The sequence below is a fragment of the Anser cygnoides genome, chromosome 5 (assembly GCF_040182565.1).
Source record: "Anser cygnoides isolate HZ-2024a breed goose chromosome 5, Taihu_goose_T2T_genome, whole genome shotgun sequence".
NCBI lineage: Eukaryota > Metazoa > Chordata > Aves > Anseriformes > Anatidae > Anser > Anser cygnoides.
Genome location: NC_089877.1, coordinates 1,681,356 through 1,704,684, shown reverse-complemented (window position 1 = coordinate 1,704,684; position 23,329 = coordinate 1,681,356). Strand labels below are relative to the sequence as shown.

The 23,329-nt window shown below is 40.0% G+C and overlaps 1 protein-coding gene across 3 annotated transcripts in view; it reads left to right on the top strand.

Annotated features, from left to right (window-relative positions):
* MICAL2 (microtubule associated monooxygenase, calponin and LIM domain containing 2) overlaps window positions 1–23,329 on the top strand; it is a 161,188-nt gene that overhangs the window by 23,895 nt on the left and 113,964 nt on the right. For 2 of the 3 annotated variants that reach the window (XM_048070101.2, XM_048070085.2), the window contains exon 7: window positions 2,682–2,855. The gene's annotated coding sequence lies outside the window, so the exon portion shown is untranslated. Of the gene's footprint in view, window positions 1–1,335; window positions 1,416–2,681; window positions 2,856–23,329 lie in introns of all 3 variants that reach the window. The other variant, XM_066998101.1, reaches the window with a different exon arrangement.

Genomic DNA, 23,329 nt, shown 5'->3' with positions numbered 1-23,329 from the left:
ACTTGTTAAACATTATTTGTCATGCTTTGTGTTCAGCTTTTGTTTGTTTTATGGTCATGTTTGTTTCTTCTTGGGTCAGTTAGTTTAGGGACAGTATAAACCTGGACTGGCTGTTCCAGAGTCATGGATATCAACTCTATGAATAAAACAGGAAATTATTTCTTCTGATTGATCTTACTCTGGCGTGGAAATCCACAATATCAAGTTTTGCTCCCTTATGTAGCTACTGTGCATGATCCAGAGCAGCCTTTCACTTTTTCTGTTAAGTCTGGGCAGTCTTTTATTTGTTTCTCATGACTGAGAAACTGCCTGTTTTACACTATTTATCTTTAGAAGGAGGAAGATTGGCAAAAATTAATTACCAGGAAAAAAAAAAAAAAAAAAAGCACACACACAAAAAAAAACCTGTCACGAAGGTTTTCTAAATACAACCACTTACTGAATTTACTGATTTTATTTTTTCTTTATATGGAATTATTTTTCAGCTACTTTATCCTTTCAGATTGAGACTGTTGGGTTATTTTTGAATCTTCTCATTTGAGAACAGTATGTCAAGCATTTGAACATTTTCTTTCTACCATTTGTGGAAGAGCACTAGGCTTTGACCCTGTCACCACCCTGGATGTCTTAACACTTGGCCACACCTTTATTTACTGCAGACTGGATAACTGTGATTCCTCCCTCGCTTCCTGCTCAGACACCACTATTAAAAGGTTTTGTTAGAGTCAATATGTTGATAACAGCACTTTATAATCTTTTAAAACTTTCTAGTCACATTATCCTATTATGGATTCTTTGCATTGAGTAATGGCATATGTCCTTCTTGATTTCAAATTTCTAGTTTTAAATTATTGTATGTACAAAGATATATTTACAATGTGGGTCAGATGCTGCATCTGAGGGAGCAGTAACTCCTAGCTACCAGGACAGTCACTTCTTAGGCTTCTCTCACTAGATCCAGATCAGCTAATTTAGTTGCATGTGACTGTTGTATTATACCCTGTTTCCATGACTTCCTTTAATTCTCACATTTGTGTTGGTTATATAGACACAGAAAGTTGAGACGAGTTACATAACTGAGTTCAGAGATCTCTTATCCTGTTCTAACTACATAACTACAGCCTTACTGTTTTGTTTATTATATCTGAGCACTTCCCTGAAAGAACATCAAAGAATTCAGAATATATAATATGTAAGACATTAAGTTCTTATCACCCAGATACAGATCTGATGCTGCACCACTGAAGTTGGTAGCAGTGGGATGAAGCTGAATGGGTGTTAGTCTTCTGAACTTTTTGTGTATGCAGAAACAGTGTTCATGCTGCATCTCTTCAGGTTTGGACGAGACAGAGTTGCCTCTTCGGGGTAGTGAGACTTCTTCAAGGGCCAAGTTAGAGAAGAACCTCCCAGGACAGGTACACTGGATCATCTATGGATGGGATGTGAACAAGTTGAACTCTAACTGGTTTGCTCTTTGCATCCATTCTGATCTTACTGTATCATAGTAAGGGTGAAGCTGGAAAGGAAAAACTAGGCAAGTAACCTTCTTTGAAAGTGGATGAGGAAGTTATTTAAGAACACAATACAAATAGGGGCCTTTGAAGTAACAGTGGTGCCCTATATTAGTTTGCTTTTCTTCTATACTGTACACATCTCACTCTACACCATCTAGTCCAAAAAATGCATTTGCATAATGATTTTTTGTTAAAGAAAAGGTACATTGTTAAACTGCTTAATTATTATATATAATAATTATATGTAATAAAATATATAATATATAATATTTATATATTATATAATTATATATATGGCTGGCTTGCATGAATTTTCAAATCCTTATTTCCTAATAACTTGAAAGGAGATAGAGTTTGCCAAGGTCTCAGCACAATTATTTCACCTATATTTATTTGGGGAGTTTTCTTTTTTAATCCAATTTCCTTCTTTCCTTTTTCCCTTCTTCCCCTCTATTGAAGAGCAAAGCCTCAGGCATTCAGATTTAGGCAGTTGTCCAAATCTATTTTAAAACAACATTTTAAATCAAAGCTTCTTGCAGGTATAGGGCAAGGGTGACATGTACCTTCCCTGGGTCAGCAGTACAACTTGGGATGACATTGAAGACGCATCTCTCTTTTCCCTTCCAGCAAATACATCCATAACGTAGAGCTATAAAGATTTTTGTTTTTCAGAAGTCTAGGTTACCTTGTCCCATATAGGACATGCTGAAAGAACTTTGGCTCACAAAACAGAGGGAGACATATCTCACCTAAGAATCTGCCTGTGTCCTTAATTTTTTTTTCGTGATTAACAACGAAGACTTAGCAAAAACATATCTAGATTTTGCAGGGTTGACAGGCAGCTTCATTATTACCATAACAATATCACTTAATATGAGAAGCAGAGCAATGTGGAACCTGTATTGCCAGAGAAAGGATAGATCATGGCATTGTGTTGATACTGAGACATACAAAGCTTTGGTAAGCGCTAGTTCATTGTTCACACCTTCTGTTAATTTTCCATACAGAACCCACAGTAAGACAAGTGATGTAGAAGGGAAGATACTTTAAACAAAACTTGGAGTAGAAATAGATGTTAACACATCTGAAGCTACAATTCTAGCTGAAAATATCCTAGTCTTTTGATTTTTTTTTTCTTGATGGTAGTTATTCTTATATATTTTTCAGCTGCTTTCAAGTTGCTGCTGTACTACTGGCTGTGAAAGTGAGAGAACAGCTTCTGCAGATGAAAGGCCAGCAATGATAGCACTGGAATGTGACCTCGGACGTTTATCAGAACAACGCTGGCTGTCAGATGATACAGCATTCTTATTTTTCCAACCACTTTTGGACTGCAATCAGGTCAGTTCAGGATGGGGGCATGTATTGCCATGCGTTGCATGCAGCCATAAATGGTATATCCTTTGTTAAGACTTAATATGAAGCTACTTGAGTTAATATGAAATAGGTTTCATTTCAATCTCCCTCCCTTGTATGTTGATATTTACCTTGTCCCTCTGTCAATTCCATCATGCTTGAAAAGTTTGCTTGAAAGAAAGCACTGGAATTAGAGAAAGACCAGTTATTCTATCTGATTTAAAAAAAAAAATCAAATGAGGATAATTTTCTTGTTATTGATTATGGGTATTCTCATGCTTAATAGATCAAGGTTTCGTAAACTGTATGTGATTATTCCTTCCTGCCTCAGATTTGAGAAGTATCTGAACAGTAACAGAAAAGAAGCTGCTATCTGAAAGATAGATTTTGAGTAAATGATGTTATCTCCATAACTTTGTTCTCTCTATCTGCAATTGAAAATGATGGAGACAAGTGGTTGGTAGATAAACTATGAAGGTCAAAACTGGGACTAGGTGTAAAAACATCTCAGCTACATTCTCAGTCTGGCTGTTGGTTTGTGCTATTACTATGAGCATGTTATTTCCCTGGGCCTCAGCATCCACAGCTACAAAACAGAGTAGGTCTCAAGAGTCCTCAAAATGAAAAACTGCCCTTAGTAATGCGAGTAAATAGTATAGTAAACACTATTATTTTTATGTAGGTGTTAGAGATTTGATATTTATTTGCAGATTGGGTCCCTCAGGAGATTACAGGAATTACTTAGGAATGTTTTATTACTTTGTTGGTACATACAGGTTAGGACAACACATGTAGGTGGGGCTGGCTTCAAACCTGGTTGAAATGCCAGAAATATGGTGCTTCAACACCTGGGTAAAAGGAAATATTTCTACTGCTCTTCTTGTACTGTAGAGTGTGGAAGAAATTCTGTAGTTGTTGCCATGATGAATCATGCAAATACTAGTGGACTACTTAATGTTTTAGGATGAAATTCCGTCCTTAATTTTTTGTTAATGCTTCTGCTCTTGAAAGGAAAATTGAGATTGCTTATGCTTTGTATTACAGCTCCACCTCTAATCTTTTTTTCAGACAAATATGCTGGATGACATATATGGATGAATATTTGCCAGCATTCATTTTGTGCTTAGAAAATATAGCAAGATCTCTGATATCCTAGAGCTGAAAAACTAGCAATGTGTCAGTAAATAAGCAAGTTGAAAATGATGATATGTCTTTAATTGTGTTTCTTGGGTGATTTTTTATTTAAGCAAAAATGATCAAGCATTTTTTCAAAACAATGTGCACCCCAGACCTAAGAGCAGCAGGAGGGTTATCCATATCACAAACCTCTGTCAAAAGCCTGTTTGTTTGCTTTTGAAATATAATATTGTGGTGGAGCAATTACAGAAATGTAAAGCATTTTGAATGAGCAAAATATTTTTATTCTTGCTGAACAAGTGCTTTAGTGCTACCAGGTGAACAACTTGTAACATATTCCTGATCTATTAAAAAATGTCTTAAGCTTCAGTATTTCTATTAATCAGTCAAGTTTTGAGCATGTTTGTAATTTTCTCCCTAGTTTTGAATCCTCAGTTTGTCTGGAGGCCAGGAAGCTCCTGAACTGATTGGCTGAGTCATTTTCTGATGATTAAGTGGTATGTCTGCACAGGAAACATATTGCAAAAGGCTTAAGGGGGGTTTTAAATAGAAAATGTTTGGAGGGAAAATCATTACTCAGAAAGCAAATTCTAGTGATACATGACTGCATCGATGTTGTCTTTTTAAAAGGCCAGTATTTTTAATGATTTTTTTTAAACTAAAAAGCACATTGATTTAATTACTTAGTACTTTCTTTACATCTTTTTCGTACTCAGACAAATGTGTACAGGGACACTAAGCAATTTTAAACTTCAAAATAAGCTGTCTTGATAGCTGCCTTCTTGTTTTCAAGGTCTATGTTTTTAATTCCAAGAATACATATTTCGTTAATGTTACCGTTGCTAAACTGACAAAATCCTGATTTACTGTGCATTTCCAATGTGCTTTTTTTCTGTGTTATGGTATGTGTATGCCATACACATGGAGGGAGCAAGGAACAGGACACAGAAGCCAGGAATTCCTCAGTTAATACTGCTTCTATCATTGTTAAAATTAGTGAGTTGCCTTGACAAGTTTCCATGTCATTTTCTTAGTTATTCTAGGACTATGACTTGTCTTCAGATTGTTCTTCTGCAAAGGTAGGATAACAGTTAATCCCTCATTTCAGAATGGCATTTTAACACATGCTGAATTACAAAATATGGTAGGAAATTATACAATTCACTTGAAGTCAGTGGCTTTGACCACAAAACCAGAAAGGAGATGTTTTGTTCCCTCTTCAGTTAGCAGCAATCTTAGGATCCCTGTCTGGTCATATTATAGCGTAAGTCACTGAGGAACTGATCATTTGACTGAAAAGGCCAGTTCTGTCATTGTTTAGAGAGGGGTATGTTGTTAACACAGGAAAAAAACAACAACAGCAACAAAACTGTGGTCAGGTAATGGAATTAAAATCAAACTTTCCTAACTTACAGCCGGATCCAAAGCAAACCAAAGCCAGCAGGAGTCTTTCCACTGACTTCATTAAACTTAGCATATTTGTCTACAGAAGTGCTAGCAATACAACCCAGCCAGGCCCTGGGAGACACTCCAACCCCTTGTTCTCAGCTGACCTTCCTTGGCTGGAGTGCAGAACTGCTAGGGTGAAAATGGTACTATGTACAGTACCAAGGGCAGGCTGAACTGAAACTTGAAACCAGAAAATGCTGTAGGAAAACCCTTACTAAGAGAGAAAAAAATAAATATAAGTAACAGTAAATGGTAGTAATATTATAGGTTCTGTTGCCTCCAGGGAAGCACCTACATATTTATAAATAGTGACATGCAGACATGAGTTTAGTTTAAGATGCTTATTGAGGCTTCATATGACTAATGTTTTAAGGAAAACAGAAGGCACGAGTGGGCATGTTTCCAAAATTGGGGTATATTGTGAAATAGAAAATTACACATAAGCTTTCTCTCCATGAGTACACAGTGAAATCTACATGTTTGCTGAAAGTACTACTCCTGTACACTAGAAGAATTCCTAGTGGAATTCCACTATCTGGAGTAAATGATAAGAGAAGAGGCAGGGCTCATGAAGGAATCGACTCATTTAACTCAATTATTTAAAGATGGAAATCTGGCTGAAATCTAGAACTTTTTGTAATAAGTTTCATCTCTAACGTTTGACAGTAAACCATTCTCTGAAATAGTCTGTTAGATAGGGGCTGTGTTCTATTGAAATGTAATAATGAATTACCTAGGTATGTATAAAATTATTTTTGTTGTCCAACAATAAATATTCGGCTGTGTGGGTGAAAGTGAAAGGCCAGACTGTGATCTCTAGGTCACCAGGAAGTTTTGTACCACTATAAATAGAGAAACAATTTGAATCCTGTGAAGTTATTTCAAATTGATTTTTCAAAAAATACTGACATACCTTTTAGTATTTAGCTTATAATTTCTTAAACAGTATGTTGTTGAATGTCTGATGCCAGATGCTTGTGTTGAAACAGCAGCATAATTGCTGCTCAGTAAGAAATTGCAAGGATGCAATACAGCAAAGAAGCGCTTTGCACGCACAAAGAAAGAAATGCTTTCACATCAGGAGGGTTGAGTGGCAAAAGAAGACTTCAGTTGTGCCGAGTTTCGTGGGTCAACCTCATGTATGAATTTTAAGTAACCTGTTAAAGGGCATTTGAAAGAAATGTCAGTTCTGTGAAAAACGTAGAACCATCATACAACAAGTTGATGAGCTAAGTTCCTGCTCAACAGGATTTCCTCTGGGAATGTGGCAGTTGTTAAATGTCTTCATTTCAGCTGTTATGAAAATGCACTTGTGCCCAGGCTTTGTTTTCTCCCCAAGTGCTGCTGTTACCATTCCAGAGAGTTCAAAGTGGTTTTGCTCTCCATGCATTCAGGATCCTCTTTTACCAGCTGAAATCTGATATTTCAAACTCTGACTATACATGAGCAGGAAGGGTGGGAAGATGCCAACTGCCCTATTGACAAATTTGCAAATGCACAGGACCTTTTTCTTTCTTTTTTTTTTTTTTTTTAATTAAAGAATACCATTTTTTTTATGCTGGCACTGAGACTGGAAAGCTATTGGCAGGCAGTGCAACTCTAAAAAGGTCTTTCTTTAAGCTACACTTGTTTGTTTAAAGTTACTAACGTGACATGTTTAAATACTAAATCGTGGAGTTCATAAAAATATTTTACAGGTTTTCAAGAACAATATTGCTTGTGCTGTGATCCAGTGAGATCACATGAGCTATGAAAAACCAAACAACGGAACGGAGGCTGTCCAACAAGCCTCCAAGTGTTACGTTGGCAGCTGGTGGCATTACATGAGGTGGCACTTCTCTGTTGAATGCTAAGCCAATAGCCAAGCGGTGCTAGGAAGCATGGCACTGCAGAGCCTGTTATCTCATGGGGAGGCAACAGTAGGGGCTGAATTACCTGCAACATCTTTGAAATCTCCAAAGCTTATGGCAGAAAGAAGAATGACCATGGCCTTATTCCATATATGGTCTCAATGTGTCAAATGCTTGCTGTAGAACTTCTCCTGCTCTGCCACATGGGCTGTAGCACTTGTTTTCCATCCCTCTTCTAAGCAGTGCTGAAGGGGGTTATGTCTTCCTGAGGCACTTGGAATTTGGCAGATGGGTTTTGGTAGCACTGATGTCTGCACGTGGCTTGTATCTGCATGGCAATGCTGAGCTCCTCTGGGAGCAGAGGCATGGTGTAAAGCACAGATCTTCTGTATAGATTTATGGAAACCTGACAGTTCTGGAAAGGGGCCAGTTTAACAGGGAGAACTGAAGTTGACTATGTGATAATTAGGTTATTCAAGCTTAATGTTAAAGAGGTAAATGACTTTAGGCCCTGTTTAAGAAACTGGGGATGAAAACATGGAAAGGAGAATAAGCTGCATTTTTGCTGTGATCAGATAAGAAAGAGAAACTATCAGTGCTGCTGTAGCTGGATATAAAATAGAAAAACATAAGTTGCACTGGGTAGTTAAAAAGCAATTAAACTTTCAAGAACATATTCCTGAGAGCACTGTTTTATTTTTTACGGAGAAACACAAGAAGTTCAGTCTTTCAGGGATAATTTTCCTAAGGCTGAGATAGTGATTACAGACATATAACTCACAACCTTAAAACACAAGTCTCTTGTGTGTCTGCACAGATCACAGATCTGCTTTTTGGTTGCACTGTAGTAGTCTCCAAGTGCACCATGGCTAAGTTTCATGTTTCTATATAAATGCTGCTTGTAAAGGGCATTAATGATGCATTACTCTTGTTTCTTAGCAACCTTATATTTTAATCAAAGAGGGTTTGAATGCATATAATTTATTTATTTTATGCTGTCAAAACAGACAGTAATGTACAACAGGTAAAACTGATCGCCAACAGTTGCTGATTGTTTTCTGTTATCTCCATAGAGCGAGTTAGAAACATTTGCATAGGATAATTTAAAAAACCGAATAGATCTTCTTCCTAGCCATTCCTCCCTGGCTAAGCGTGAGAAGTGAGGTCATCTCTTCTCTAATACAGCATAATGCAACACAGTAAATGATCAGTCTCTAGAAACTCCTGAAGTACATTCTGGAATTACCAAAGAAAGTACCTCCTTCCCTGAGAGTGAGAAAAAAGAGATTCACCATTAAAATTCTAACATGGGTATGCTCACGCAGATGGACTCATACTCATTAAAGAAACACTTACCATAGGAAAGACTAACTAGAAGTGTTTAATTCAAAAATGAAGAATGAGAATCTTGTCTGTGAAACTGGAAGCATGACAATTAGAAATGTGGTAGTTTCATCCTTGAGTTCAGTTGTCTGATAAACATTAAATTTCCCAGAAATATCACCAGAGACTATCTCGGTACTCAGACTTAACACGATGGTCCTCACCAGTTCACACTTTTTCTTTCTTCCATTAATGACACTCAGGGAAGACTTTGTTCAGTAACACCCACAAAACATAAATAACATTTAATTAAAAAATAAAGTATCTGTTAAGATTTAATATGCTAGCATCAAAGCATCCGGAAAGTGATCTTTGTCTCTGACAGATTTCCCACAGACAAGAAATAATCTCAGGTACTTGCTGATGACATACAGAATGGTTAAGCATGTGTTTACAGAGATTCCTTTTATTCGCTGACAGTCACGTTCTAGGAACTATTTTCATGTGGGTGTGTGCTAAACACTCAAGCCTTCTGTATTTTTGTTTGCTTGCTTGCTTGCTTGTTTGTTTTTATTTTCCCCCCAAATCTTTATCACAGATCACTATATTTTCTCCTGACATAGTCTGAAACAACCTAGCTGGCTATTTTACAATGTGACATCCTTTAAGCATCTGACAGTTACCAGCTTTGGCAGATGTTTTAGCACCCTACCAAAGCAGAATCTGTTTACCAGCTGTACATGGCCTGGAATTATTTGGCTTGAAAGACTGTGTATTAACTTAAATTTCTTTATCACTTTAGCTGACATTTAAGTTTCACTTTGCTCTGCAAAGTCTTAATCTGAAATCGAGTATGACCAGAGTACATTTTCAGGGAAGGTGTTAGCACAGCACTGCAGGAAGGAAATCTTATCAGCTTCGTTGAGCTTGGTTGGTTAGTTTTATAGGGAGTCGTTTGTCAGCAGAATCAAAGGCAACGCAGCTGCAAAGGACTGGCTAGGAAAATGAGGCCTGATCCAAAGCCCTTTGGAATCCATGTAAAACAATGTTTAATTACTTGATCCTTTCCTCTCTGAAGTTGGTGAGATGTTACCAACAGTGAGATGTTATTTCAACAGGAGGAGAAATACGTCTATGCCTTTGATATTCTTTGATATGCATTTCTCAGAGTAGTGATTTCTGCAAATCAAAGCAGAATCAAAACTGTATCTCAGCACACAAACCCAAATGTCAGAAATGAAAATATAAAATATCCGTGGAATATGCCCTTAAGGCACTGAGGATTTGGCATTAATGAAATGAAGACTCTTAATGCAATAATTATTATATTCCTTAGGGAAAGTATCCAAACATACCTCTTTCCTTTGGACAACCAAATCTTTTAAAAGCACTGACCTCACCAAGGACAGAAAAAGGAAAAGAAAATTTAATTCTTTTGAATAACAATTTGTTATACCTTTCATTATGTCCACCTATTTGATTATCTGTAAAATCTTTTCAAATTCAAATATACCTTACAATATGATATGTGTCCCAAAAGAAATTTCAAACTTCTTAAGGTTCTGGTTGTTGTTTTTCAGAACTTGAGAAATGTTTTTATGATTTGTGATTAAAACAACATTACCAAAGGTGCCATTATCCTTTACATGAAATGCAATGACATTATAAAATGAGACTTTGTTGTAGGAATAAATATGGGATGATAATTCTATGCCTTACTAAAATGAGAACTATCTTAGAGACTGCTAGGCTCATTCTTCTGCTTTCAAAGAAGGAAGTTTTGGATTTTGAAGAGGCCAGTGCTGACAAGCTGAATACTGTCTATATAAGATAGCAGTTTTCAAAGTGTCTTAGGAAATGGATCAATTAATATAGAATGATAGTGGAAGCAAGATATTATCCTGTGCTCAGATTTGGTGTATGATTAATATTTTTGTATTAATGAAACCCATTTTAGCTTCAGGGAGATTAACCAGCAAGCAGATGTGATCGAAAAAGTAAAATTTCCTATACTTGTGTCTGTAACTTGTTTCAGATAAGCTCTGTCCCCTTTCTGTCAAAATAACAGCAAAAACATTCACATATGAAAACAAAAGAATAAACCAAAACAAACAAAGAAACCACCAACCCACCCCAGTTCACGCCCCAGACCTAAAAAGGACTAATGTTACCAGCCTGGAAATGTTTTACTGGCTGGGCGTGCTGAGGGATAGTTTCTTAGAAGTCACTCTCTTAAAGGATATAGGCAACAATAAAAATCCTGGTACTTCTGTGCTGGGGTGGGGAAGTAGGGGAGCCCTACTACTGTTACTGCAGCAGAAGCTGTATGTGGCTAATATGAGGAACGTGGGGTGATGAGGCACCTACCCCCAAACTTCCCAAACAGTTGTCTGTGGGAAGAGGGCTAGAAAATAAGGTAGGTGTGTTTTGTTGATACTTCTCTGTTTTTTTTTAATCAAGAAACAAATATTTGTTGTTTACCAGAGAACCAAAATGTTTTGAACTGTTCCTCAGCAGACATGTATAAATTCATTAATGTGTTTAGAAACTTGAACAGAAATATTTCTTATAAAGTGTCTCACACTACAGTAATTTCATTATATGACAAGGGTATTATCTGATACATTCAGGATCGGGTAGGAAGGGCTATTTCCTGAACATGTGGTAAGAAAATCCAGCTATTCCAGGCTCCTGGAAAATTACATGCTCCCGCATAAAGAAATCAGCTTCCTTTCCTTTGATCTATTTTCTTTTCCACAATCTATAAAGCAAAATTCCTTTAAAAGAACCTCTCTAGTGGCTTATTGCTCATTAAAAAGAAAAATAAAATTGTATTTAACTGATTGTCAGCAGACATGAATATGATGACAAACTTCAAACCATAAGCTGGGAAAATGCCTGTGGCCTATCATGGGATGTAGTAGAGTGTCAAGGTTCTTACCTTCATACAAAGGTTTCACCCTCATAAGACCCCATGAGGAAGAGAAGACTTACTTCATTCACCCTATAGATCACAAACCAATACACTCGATACATGTATGACTTGCCCAAAGTCATAAAGGAGGTGAGTGGTGGAGGAGGGAGTTCAGCCTGGTCTCCTGAGACCCAGGCTGCAACACTAACAACCAGAGCATCTCTTGTATGAAAAAGTCGAGTTAATCTGAAGAAATCCACAATTAATAAGAAAAGAGCAGACAAATCATTTAAATACCATAAGAAGGTATTTTATTGTGCTGGATATGTAGATAGTATTACATTTACCAAAATTTGAATAAATAGGCTTGCACATGTCAGGAAGGAGAGTGCTTTATATTGTCAGCCACAGTGAGAGGATGAACACCCTACGGCAGCGTTACAGGCGTGACTTTATGCGAGTTGATAGGGCTGGACTATTTTTCATAAGGTCTATTATAATTCCTTTCTCAAGTCCTTTAAAAGGGGGAGAACAGCCTAGGACTGACAAAATAAATAAATAAATAAATAAATTACAAGCAGCGGCACTGTCAAAAATAACGGGTTATGGAAGGGGAAGCTCTGCAGCACTGAGGGAAGTCACTGTTTTATTTCATGGTTGTGTGTCCCACACTTGACATAAGGGAGGGTGGGCTACAGTAGCCAACAGAACTACATGTAATGCCAAATTTGTAGTTCTTGATTAGTATTTATCAAACTAATCTTTAGTGAAGTGTATTCATTTTACCCCAGAGAGATTAGATCATGTCTAAGCCATGTTTTCCTTTGGAAAGAGGTAGGTGTGACTGTGATAAAGAATTTCTTAATTCCGATTAAGTAACATCTAATGAAACATAATTTTAAAAGATGGTTATGATAAGAGTTATGATTAGGAAGTGTGAAATATACATTTATCTTCTGACCATTGGCAAAGGTCATGTATTTAGGGACAATCAGTAAACATACTAATCGGAGTCATTAGAATAGCAAGGTCCCTGGTGGTCTTTCTGCAGCCCTTGACATGCCTCCCTTTTTACAGGGAGTGCTTTAAAATTCCAGAAGGATTTGGCAGGAGAGGGTTATCTTTTTAGAGACTTACTAACTTTTTCTGAGAGGAGCGAAGGGAAGAGGGCACCTGGTAAAGTTGTAAGCATCTTTCCTAACTAAGAAGGAGCATCTTTCCTAAAGGAGGGAGATTGGGAATACTTCCCAGGAAAGGTTCAATTAATTTTGTCTTTGTATTTTCTGGGCCATCTGTGGAGGAATCTTGCCTTCATGGGACTTCTAATGCTGGACTGAAACTAGCAAGACTTTGTTCAAGTCACATTGATATTATTTCTTTACTATGCACTTGCCCCTTTGCTAACTCCAGATTACTTTTGCTAAGAGAGTTTTCTCATTCCTTGTTCTTGTGTTCCTCAAGGCTGCATTATCTTTTTGATAGTAGGAAAATGGTATGCACCTTTTATTTATTCTAGCTTTTATCACTTTGAGGAAAAAAGTACTCTTACTCTCCCAAAGTTAAGTAAGCAGATAAACATACTGCAATTCAAAAGTTAATGACCAAATAAAAGTTAGGTTCAGCTAAGCAAGACCCAAGAAGCTAGAAGACAAATTTCGACCCGAATGAGAGGTATTGTCCGCAATTAAATGTGGAGAATTGTTGACAAATTATTGTTGTTGACCTTGACAAATTATTTCAGAGAAGTGGTGAGATGCTTGGCTCCTTAGAGACTGTGTTACATTCAGCTGCGTGTGGATAAGTAGGGCTGCATTCACACTTGCTTTCTCTCCATGCTATCCAAAGCAGCTTTAAATTTGGCTCAGAGCAGGCAAATGTGAAAAAGGTCAGGTAGCTCATGGCATGGGAGACAAGGGTCCTGCTCCCACAGGCTTCTTCAAGGTCACTTAAGGTATAGTGTGTGTGGCACATGTCAAAATATTTCTGACTGTTTTCAGTCACTTAAAGAAATGGTAGGCCTGCTGAGGTTTTTAAAGTGTTAAGTTAGTAGATACGCAGATAGCAGATGCTTTGGCCGCAGAGCATTTTATCCTCCTGTTGCAGCAGTTCAAGTGAGTGCTACTTGTGTTCTTTCTTTTTCGTAAAACCTCACCTCCACTATCAGCAAGGTGTTGTTGCTAATGAAAGTCAAGCAGTGTAGTGCGAGCACAGCTCTGTTACCGTTCTTGAACTTTCTTCCCAGTAGCCTTCTACTTACTCGCCGCCCTAACCTTTCTGCGTACACGACAACTCTCAGCTTCCCCAAATACCCCACCTAAGCCAGCCGAAGCCGTGTCCGCGTTGCCCGTTTCGCTCCGTGACAGACGCGGTGACGGACGGGCCGCTGCCCGGTGCTGCGCAGGTGGCGGCCTCGCCGTTGCCTCTGAGGGGAGCCGCGGGGGTCAGCGCCGCCCGGGGAGCTCCCGAGAGCACCGGCGGGACCCACCCCGTCCCCGTGGCCCCCTCAGGCCGCGAGGGGGCGCAGAGAAGAGCCGCTCGGCGGAGCCGCACACCTTGCTGCCAGCCCGCGGGCGCCCGGCGGCGGCTCGCATGGGGCTGAGGCAGCCGGGCTGCCCGCCCCGGCCCGCCCCGGCCGCCGGCCCCGCCCCGAGCAGAGCCGTGCCCAGCCGCGCCGTGCCGAGCCGCGGGCAGCATGCGGAGCGCCGCTGTCGCCTCCACCGGTAGGGTCGCGCTGCTGCGGGCGGAGCAGGTGCGGCGGGAGCGGGGCTGGGGTCGGAGCCGTCCCGGTCCCGGTCCCGGTCCCTGTCCCTGTCCCTCGGCGGGGGCTGTGGGCGAGGGCGGCGCTGGGCGGGCCGGGGCCGCTGTGCTCCCGGGCCGGGGCCGCGGCGCTCCCCCGGCGGTGCCGGCCCGGGGCCGTGGCCAGGCGGGGGGCTTAGGGCGAGGTAGGAGAAGGAGCGAGAGCCCTCGGTTTCGAGAGTCCCTGCTAGCGCCACGAGAGAACGCCCTGCAATACCGAAGGGGGCCATTAGGTCGGACGCGTCTTAATGAGCGTGTTAATGAGCGTGACACCCTGCTCTGCTCACCTTCCGGGCTAATTGAACGTGGCATCTGCTGGGCTTTTCTTTGTGCTTTGAAGTATGTCTTAATCTACGAGACTAATTGTCTTGTCGTGTTCGCTCCGGTTTTTTGTGTGTAAGTTCATGTGACTTGAATGCAGATAGCTGGCAAAGGGTTGGTTTGAAGACTGGCGAGTGCAGATTTATTTGCCCCTAGGCTTACACGGTTGAACCGGTATCAAAAAGTTTTCAGTTCTCTCTTTAACTAGCTTATCGGGAAAGATCTGGAGGTCTCTGCCGACTTTAAAAACCGTTTACAATTGGCAGCCTTGCTGGCACTTTCAGCCAAAATGTGATCCGAGCATGGAAACCGAACTGAGCTCTTGCATCTAAAGATGGTCCCTGCAGGTCAAAACTGAGGCATGTTGGCATGGCCAGGAAACTTCATATAAGCAGTTTTTTTTCTTTTAATTTCCCTTTTTTTCTTTTCTCTCTAAAGACTCCAGGTCTTGTAATAAGGCAGAGCACAGCAGTCTCCTGCTGCCATGCCTAGCTGGGGTGTAGCTACCCCCTTTCTGGCTCTGCTGTTGGTTTTGAGGAAGTTCTTAATCTCACTATGTGACTCAGTGTCCTAATCTTTAAACTGGCCTAATAGGACTTGTCACACTTGCCTCCCAGGGATATTAACATCTAATTGGTGTTCACGAAGTACCTTCATCTGGGAGAAAAGAGGGCATCTTGCTTCCCTCATTTCGCCATTCTGTGTTGGTTGCTAAATATATTACATGGGTGGAAAACAGATTATCCAACGACCAAACTGGAATTCATGTCTCTTATCATTTACACAAGCACTCTAAGTGTTTGTCCATGTATGATTACTTTGAAGGATCTGGCTATTTCACTAAACACAGCAGTTTTTATCATTTCCAGAGAACGGATTGTATGGAAACTTCAGTTGTAAAGAATTGTACTGAAGTATCAGCAAACTTCTCTCCTGGCTCTGGAGATAGCTTTTTTTTTTTTTTTTCTCTGCATGTTATGAGGCTAGTTAAAGCTTGGAGAATTGAAATTATACTCACTCACTTCACCCTCCACATATCCTTGATCTGAGTCTTACTTAGACCGAATCTTATGTTCAGTCTTGTTTTTTGTCATGTTTCACTTCTTTAAAATCTGAAAAAAGTACAATAATTTTACCATTCTCTGTTTGAAAATAGAAGTTGTCTTTAAAATACAAGTGCTGTTTTTATCTCTGTAACCATTTTACTTGCTGCCCAGAGAGTAATGAGCCACTTACTCCCCTGACTTGAATCTTACCCCACCTCCTCCTTATCGCTGCTGCTGCCTCCCCCCTCGGGCAGATAGCAGAGCCTGCAGTGGCAGTAATGCAGGGCTGGGATCACCAGCAGCACATGCCACAGAACATGAATATTCTCTAAATCAGCTGTTGTGAGTGTCACCTGTGAGTGTTGTGTGTGTGCACCTTTGTGTCGCACAGGTGTAAAGGTCTCTTTTCATCTAAAGCCTCAAGTTTAGAAATTTTGGGGCCTTTTCCTGCATCTTCTTCACACAGCAAGACTGCGTGCTGGCAGGCTGTTCTATGACATTCAGCTGGTGCATTTTATTCAGTCCTGCTTTTTAGCAAAACATGTATTATCCCCCATATTAAATAAACCTATCGAGTTAATACCTGATGAATAAAGGCTTTAAAATGCTGCTTGATATTGGCTGCTGCTCTTATCTTCGTATTACTTGAAGAAGGTATTGAAGGTGCAGCTAATAATGTGCAGCTGAGAAAAGAAATTCCAGTGCAAAACTCAAGGATGCTGCAGTCAAATTCCTCTTGCCATATGGCCAGCAGCAAATGGCCTGACTTCTGGTTTATCTGTGAAAGTGGACAAGTTCTTTACTGGCTTGTTAAGTGTTCAGAAATGAGAAGTCACCTCTGTTTTAAACTGAATTATTTTTTTTTGTTGTTGTTGTTCTTAGTTGTCTTACTGTTGCCCTACAGATGTACAGCAGTGTGATAAGCTCAGTGCTGGGTGGTGGTTGCACTGCTGTTTGTGAGGAGTTCAGATTTCCTTCGGTTTTGTCAAGGATCTAGAAGTAGGTATTGACTAAAAAGATTTTATTTTTCTAAGGTACTCTGAAGCGGAGTTTTTCTTGTCTGGTGTCCATGCCCCATTCCTTGTGGAGATGAGAGAGGCTATTTTTTGGCTGGATGTTCTTTAAGTGTAAGAAACCATAAAATGAGAGGTGATTGCTATCCGGTTTCTTTGCGAATATGCTCTAAGTCTTTCACCTCTTTTAGCACGTACCTTATATCTGCTCCAGCTGTCTCACTGCTCTGGTATTTTATAATTAGTATCTTGAAAACTCAAGGGAAAACTTTCAAATGCTATATATTTCCCACTGGGACTCTTCCACGTGGCTGTAACATTTGTTGTGAGTCCTTGGTAACGTGTATCTGTTCCTCAGGAGTCCTTCCTCTTAGTTTGATTCCCCTGGTGTCAGCAGGAAAACTAGCTTTCTAGTGGAAGAGGCTTTGCTTCTGAGGAGCATGATGTATTTTGTTTCCCTTAAAAATGATATCATTGTCAGGTGACTGAAATTGAGGTCTGCCTTCCTGTATGGTACTTCTGTTTTCTCAGCTTACTTGTGTCTTGCATCCAGGGTGAGTGAGCTACAGGAAGGCTGAGGGGTTGCTCTGTGTGTCTTTACAGGCAGCCTGGCACGCATATATATATATGTATAATACACGTGTACTTGTATAATATACATTTACAGCATACGTGAGCAAATTGTTTCTTTGATGCAGCTTTTCAAGCTTTCTGTTTGAAGAGTCCTCGTGTACTTGCCATAAATTTGAAAAATGCAGCCTCTGCTCTGCGTCTGGCACCCTGGCTGCTAAGGGAGGGCATGCTGTTTGGTTTGCTTGTCACTAGGACCAGTTTTAGAGGTGTTTATGCTGCCAGATTGACTCCTTCAGAAGTGGTATTAGTAGTTCGGGGTATTCCAGCACCATACACTAGCCTGTTTCCAGAAAATAGAGATATTCTAAATTAAGGCTATTAAGCATCCACTGGTTCAGTGACTGCAGATACCCAGTTAATATTGTATTGTGACACATTCTGGAAATTGCTGGGTTTATTTTTGACGTGGAGAAGATGACTAAGAATGATTCTTTCATCTATGCATAGTTGCATTTACAAGCAAGTGAAAACATCCCTAAAATGATCTTTAGTCATATTTAGACTCTTAGTTCCATGAAAGGAAAAAAAATCTGCCTTGGGTTTAAATCTGAGCTGTGTATGCTATCAAGCCCTTTTCGTGCTCCAGACTGCTATTCAGTGAGGGATTTTGTTTTGTTTTCTCCTCTAAATGTTCGGGGGCAATCTAACGTGTGAGGCAGGGGGAGGAAGCCCAGTTCCTTGTCAGAAAGGTGGATCCTACCACGACACAAATTATGATGGACGTTACTGCCCTAGCTCATGTTCAGTTCAAGTTCTGATTGTGTTTATTTCAGTGTCCTGGTAACTCAGATGCAACTAGGAGGAAAGTCTGAACTTGTGTTCATTTATTCTTTTTTTTTTTTTTCCCCCCATCTTAGAGATGTAATGGTAAGACCTTGTGAGAAGGGAATCATTCTGAAGACAACCCATGTCTTCAGAGATGACCTACCTGGCTCTTTGCTACACTTTTCCTACACCTGGAACCTTGCTACATTTTGTTAATTGGTCTTCAAAAGCTAGCTATTTTGGGTCTGACTCCTTCAGACAGATGGTTTAATTGAATTGTGTTGGGAATATTAAGATTAGATTTAAATTTTTGTTCTTATCACCAACATTAGCATTGGTTTGGACAAATAATGCCAGTGGTTACTTTACTTGCTACATTCAATCAAGCGGCTTTCACCGATTTAGATTTTAAAATGACTCTAAATGTGTGTTACAGAGTTTTGGCTTCTTAAAAAGCAGGTTCTTCGGATCTGTTAGTCCATGATAAACCCTTCTCAGACCTTTTAAGCCTACAGCTTATTGCCTGTGTAGACTGCAGTAATGCCTAGGGGGGTGTTGCAGTTTATCCTTCTGTGTAACTGACATAGCCAGGCATCAAAATAGAATTTCCAAAGCCATGTGTTGTTTTTTTTTTGTTGTTGTTGGGAATACGAGGGTATGTTTTTAACCAACTTTAAATGGTCTTACTGTAATTGTATCACATATCCATAAAATTTGCAGAAGACAGAGGGTTGTTTTTAAGTATTGTGTTACTTTTGAAAGACTAAGTGCATCAAAATGCTCCTTAGTTTAGATAACATATTTTGCTGTTGTCTTACTTGAATAGTCAGTTCCAATAGCCAGTTGGAAGGTTTTTAAATCTTCCAAGATGTTCCTTTGTAATCCACCATCTTCAAATCAAATATGAAGAAGTCCAGCTACAAATCATTAACCATTCAAGAAAAATAATAACAACAAAAGCTGGAGCAGGAGATGCTTGTTTTCCCCTCGATCTTTGAGAAGACTTGTGTTTGGCAGATAGTGAAATTCTTACTGTATCTAAAAGATTGAGTGTATTGCAATAACTGTAATCCGTGTTACTGGCTGAGGTGAGTCCCATCTGTTAGCAGCGTTAGGGATGTGCAATAGTCTTGTCCTTTAGACCTGTGTGCACAGGGATCAGCACAGATGGATTTAGAGAAACAAATGCGGTCTCTGAAGGCAGTCGCTAAATGCAAGCTAGAAGTTCATCTTGCAATGTAATGCAGTCTTCTCTGCTGACACTCTTTCCAGCTGAAAAAAAGGCCCTCTGGTTAAACATTACCCTTAATGAACTTTACAAGGTAGTAAGTAGTTGTTGTTTTCTTCTTACTCTTGATATCGGCTTCCTTTTGTAGAGGGTCATTTATTGTATCTATTGTATGTGCTTGTTGTCAGGCTTTTTATTACGGATTTTCTTCATGCTGTGTCACCTTGTGCTGAGATGGGGAATAATTTTAAGTTGCAGTCTGAGCAGAGCAGGAGAAGATTTGTGAATATATGTGAACGAGTGTTCTCTCAGATCCAAACTCATACCCTTCTCTCTGTGTTAGGTTTTCCCCTTTCAGAGAGTGCTACGAATTCCTGTGGTTGTCACATGTGCTTTATTGCTATCACTTCAGAAAATTGTTTAGATAATTGCACAGCTGTAGGGACAGCAGATACTGAATTATGGAGCCATTTTTCAGATTTCATGGTGTTGCTTCATAAGATGAATGCAAAACGTAGGCTCCTTCCATTTCTATCTATGGATTAAAGAAAAAAAACAGCTGACACTCCTCTGTTTGGTATTTGTATTCAGAACATTAATGTGGTTGAATGAATATCAGAAATGTGCACATGTTTAAGGCTTGGAAACAAGCTCCGTAAATATGAACTATTGGTGCATATTCAAAGCCAATAGTGAGTGTGTGTAACCAAATACCTCTTGCTGTAATTACTCTTTGAAACATTGCCCTTGCACCGAGTCAACATTAGGTGTCCTAGCAAATGCATTAGGAAGAATAAGTCTTGTGTAAAGGACTCAGTATGTCCCAATAACGAGCCTATTAAGACAGAAGAAACATCTTTCTGTTGTTCTGATGGGGATGTATATAAGAGGGGGGAAGGATTAGGGTGGTTGACTTTATTTCCTGGAAATGAATAGCATACATTTTTCAGTGTATAAAACGGATATTACTCAGTTTGTGACGGGCTTCCTAGTAAAAGTGTCTTGAAGCGGGGATTGGCTTAAATCTGTTGCTTGCATTCCTGACATACAGTATTATGTGATGCTATCTTGTCACAGAGGCATGCAGTGTGCCATGATGTATAAATAACCCTGTGTGTCAAAGGTAATTTGAGACAACGTGCCAAATATTTACTGAAGTGCTGGGCCTTGTCCTGTGTACCTGGTATATATTTAGGAGTAGGTATCTGAGATGAAACTGCAGCAGCGGGGTGGTGAGTAATATCCCCCACACATACTGCGGAGCTGCTCTGCACGGCACAGTGAGACACAATGAGTGCTACAGCTCAGCTGCGTTTTGTTTGTGACTTTGATACTTAGATAAGGAGACAGGAAAAGAGGTTAATATGCTCTAGGCCAACCTGCCTTTGTGCCTACTGAGGAGCCTTTAATATTCTCTGGGGAGTAATTTTAATGACTACTTCACATCTCAGTTGTGAAGATAAACATGGAATAGCATGCAGAGGGGGGTGGCTTTGTACTGTCAGGAGCACCGCTTCTCCCCTGCAGGTGGACTCAGCAGGATGCTGACTGCAGGCAGTTGGGCACTCTGACGCTGAATTATGGTGTCCTGAGCCTGATGGCAGTCCTAAGAGGAAGGGGGCTGTGGGAGATGCAAAGCAGCAGGTGCTGGAATGGGAGAGGGGAGCCGTGGTGTACCCAAGAGCTTGGCAGAGGCCTGGGTGTGGGCAGCAGAGGTGGGTGCTGGCCCTTTGCTTGGACAGAAGGCTGCTGTCAGGGTTTACTTCTTGTCTGGGGATGGATCTCTACAATGGAGAGTTTTCCTCTCTGTATTTATGTTGGAAAGGAGATCTGCAAGGTCTTCAGCTTATACTTGTCTATGTAAAAATGCAAAGTGGAATATTATTTTCTTTGCATTTCCTTTTTTGCTGAGGAAGGAGCTGTGATTGTTTCCTTAATACATGAGTGTAGAGGATCCAGTAATGTTTTTAATGTTTTTCTTGACATATGCAGAAGTTTGGTCATATCTTAAGGCTTTTTTGTGCATGCATTTAAATACACACCACTGAACGTACGTATAGCTGCTTCTTTAGCTACTACCTGACTTAATGATTAGTAACTTGTGTGTAGGAGCATCTTCAATCTCAGTTATGGAGTCAAAATGTTTGTCTCCCATTTACTGTATTCATCATGCATTGGTACGGAACAAAAGGAATTGCATAGCTATTTCAGAGGAGGGTGAGACACCTCTGTGTGTTGTTATATAAGGTACCTCCAACGTTCAACCTGGCAGCAAAGTACACAAATGAATTAGCACTGTTTGATAGCTTCTTGACTCAGCTTTTTCTAACGGATTTATATGCATCCTTCGGGTGGCCAGGTAAAGCAGATAGTTCTACAAAACCATGTTGATATGAAACTCTTTTGCTCTTTGAGGTAAAATGTGGGTTCTTTGACAAGTAAAACATTCAGTGGGAGATGACTGATGTAGCCTTAAGAGGATACTTGTGCCTAAGGTGATCCGGCTCATTTGAAACCTCAAGCTAATATAACTACCAATATAATCTGGAAAATAGCTATATAATGATTTAAGTGTCACTGTTAGTTCACTGATTTCTAAGGTAAATAAATGAATGTCATACATAGTGCAGCAGGTCTGCATTTGCATACAAGAAGTAAGTATTGGTCTGTGACAAACTTCTCACTCTCCTAGATCACAAAGCCTGTGGATGACTTCTTTTCAGTTTTATTGGCTCTACTGAAGTAACGTATGGATAAACAAAGAATGTGAAGGCTTTCCTTGTCTATCTACCTACCTGTCTATCCTATAGCCAATATGTTAACCCCCATGCGAAATTTATTGAAAATGCATGTGAGAAAGAGAGAATTACTGGAACTTCTACAAAGTAGAGTGGTGGATGTTGGTTTTTTTCCTGTTAAGTTTTCTTAAACATCATTTGCAGTGTTCTGTCTCTTTTCATACAGATAACTTTTTTTGTTGTGTTTTAGGGGCGGGGGTGAGATAAGGAGAAATTACCTTTTATTTTCACAGTGGTGGTTGAGTACTGATGTACCAGAATACATGCATAGTCATATGCTGTGATGCCGAGAAGTTTCACCTGGCACGCCCCAGCAGGTGCAGTCCCTCCCCTGTTTTCAGCAGAGCCATCTCTGGTGCAACTGTAGATGACTGCATTCGTTTTATAGCAGTGGCACAGTGTAATGATCACCACCCCTTAGCATTGGAAAGGTTGAAGCAGCTGAACTTTCTTCTTGTAGAACATGTTTAAAAATTTCACTCAAGGTGCTTTGACCTGAAGGTTTTCATCAGTGTCAGTTAACAGCAGCTGTAGGGACTTTCTGTAAGCAAGGAAATGGCAGCGAGACTTGCACCAAAGATATTTTTCTTCCACCAAAGTTGTATTTTACTTGCTCATTCAGATCTTTTGCCTTTACCTGTTCCTCTTCCCATTATTTTTTTCTCCTCTAAGTCTATAGTCTAGATTATATTCCTACCACTTGGGATAAAAATTCCAGCAGTAAAATTTCAGCCTTATGCCATGAGATACGTGGATGAGCAACCTTGTAGGGATCAAAAAATAGTTTGTAGGCAAAAATGAGGTGAAATTCATTTGGGAACTCCTGTTATAGCTGTGTTGGTACCTGTTGCTAACAATCTGGGTTTTCTGTGGGGAACTGGAAGCATGCTGGGTTTTTTATGCCTCTTACCACGGGAAGTATTTGTGCCTATTAGGGTACGGCAGGCTGTCAGGGGCTGAGGGACTCCTCTGTAAAGGCAGCACCTGCAAGCACAGTGCACTTCTCCTGCCTGCTCGGGTGTTTTGTAGATCCAGAGAACTGGAGGCAGGTTAGTAGTGGCTGTGCTGAAGGTCCTTGGGTAAGATTGCTGGCCCCGCCTGTTGGGTGTGTGCCGTAAGCAGATTTACCAGTCCTCAAACCTGACCTTTTAACCTGCTGGTTAAGACCTCTAATTAATAGACCTTT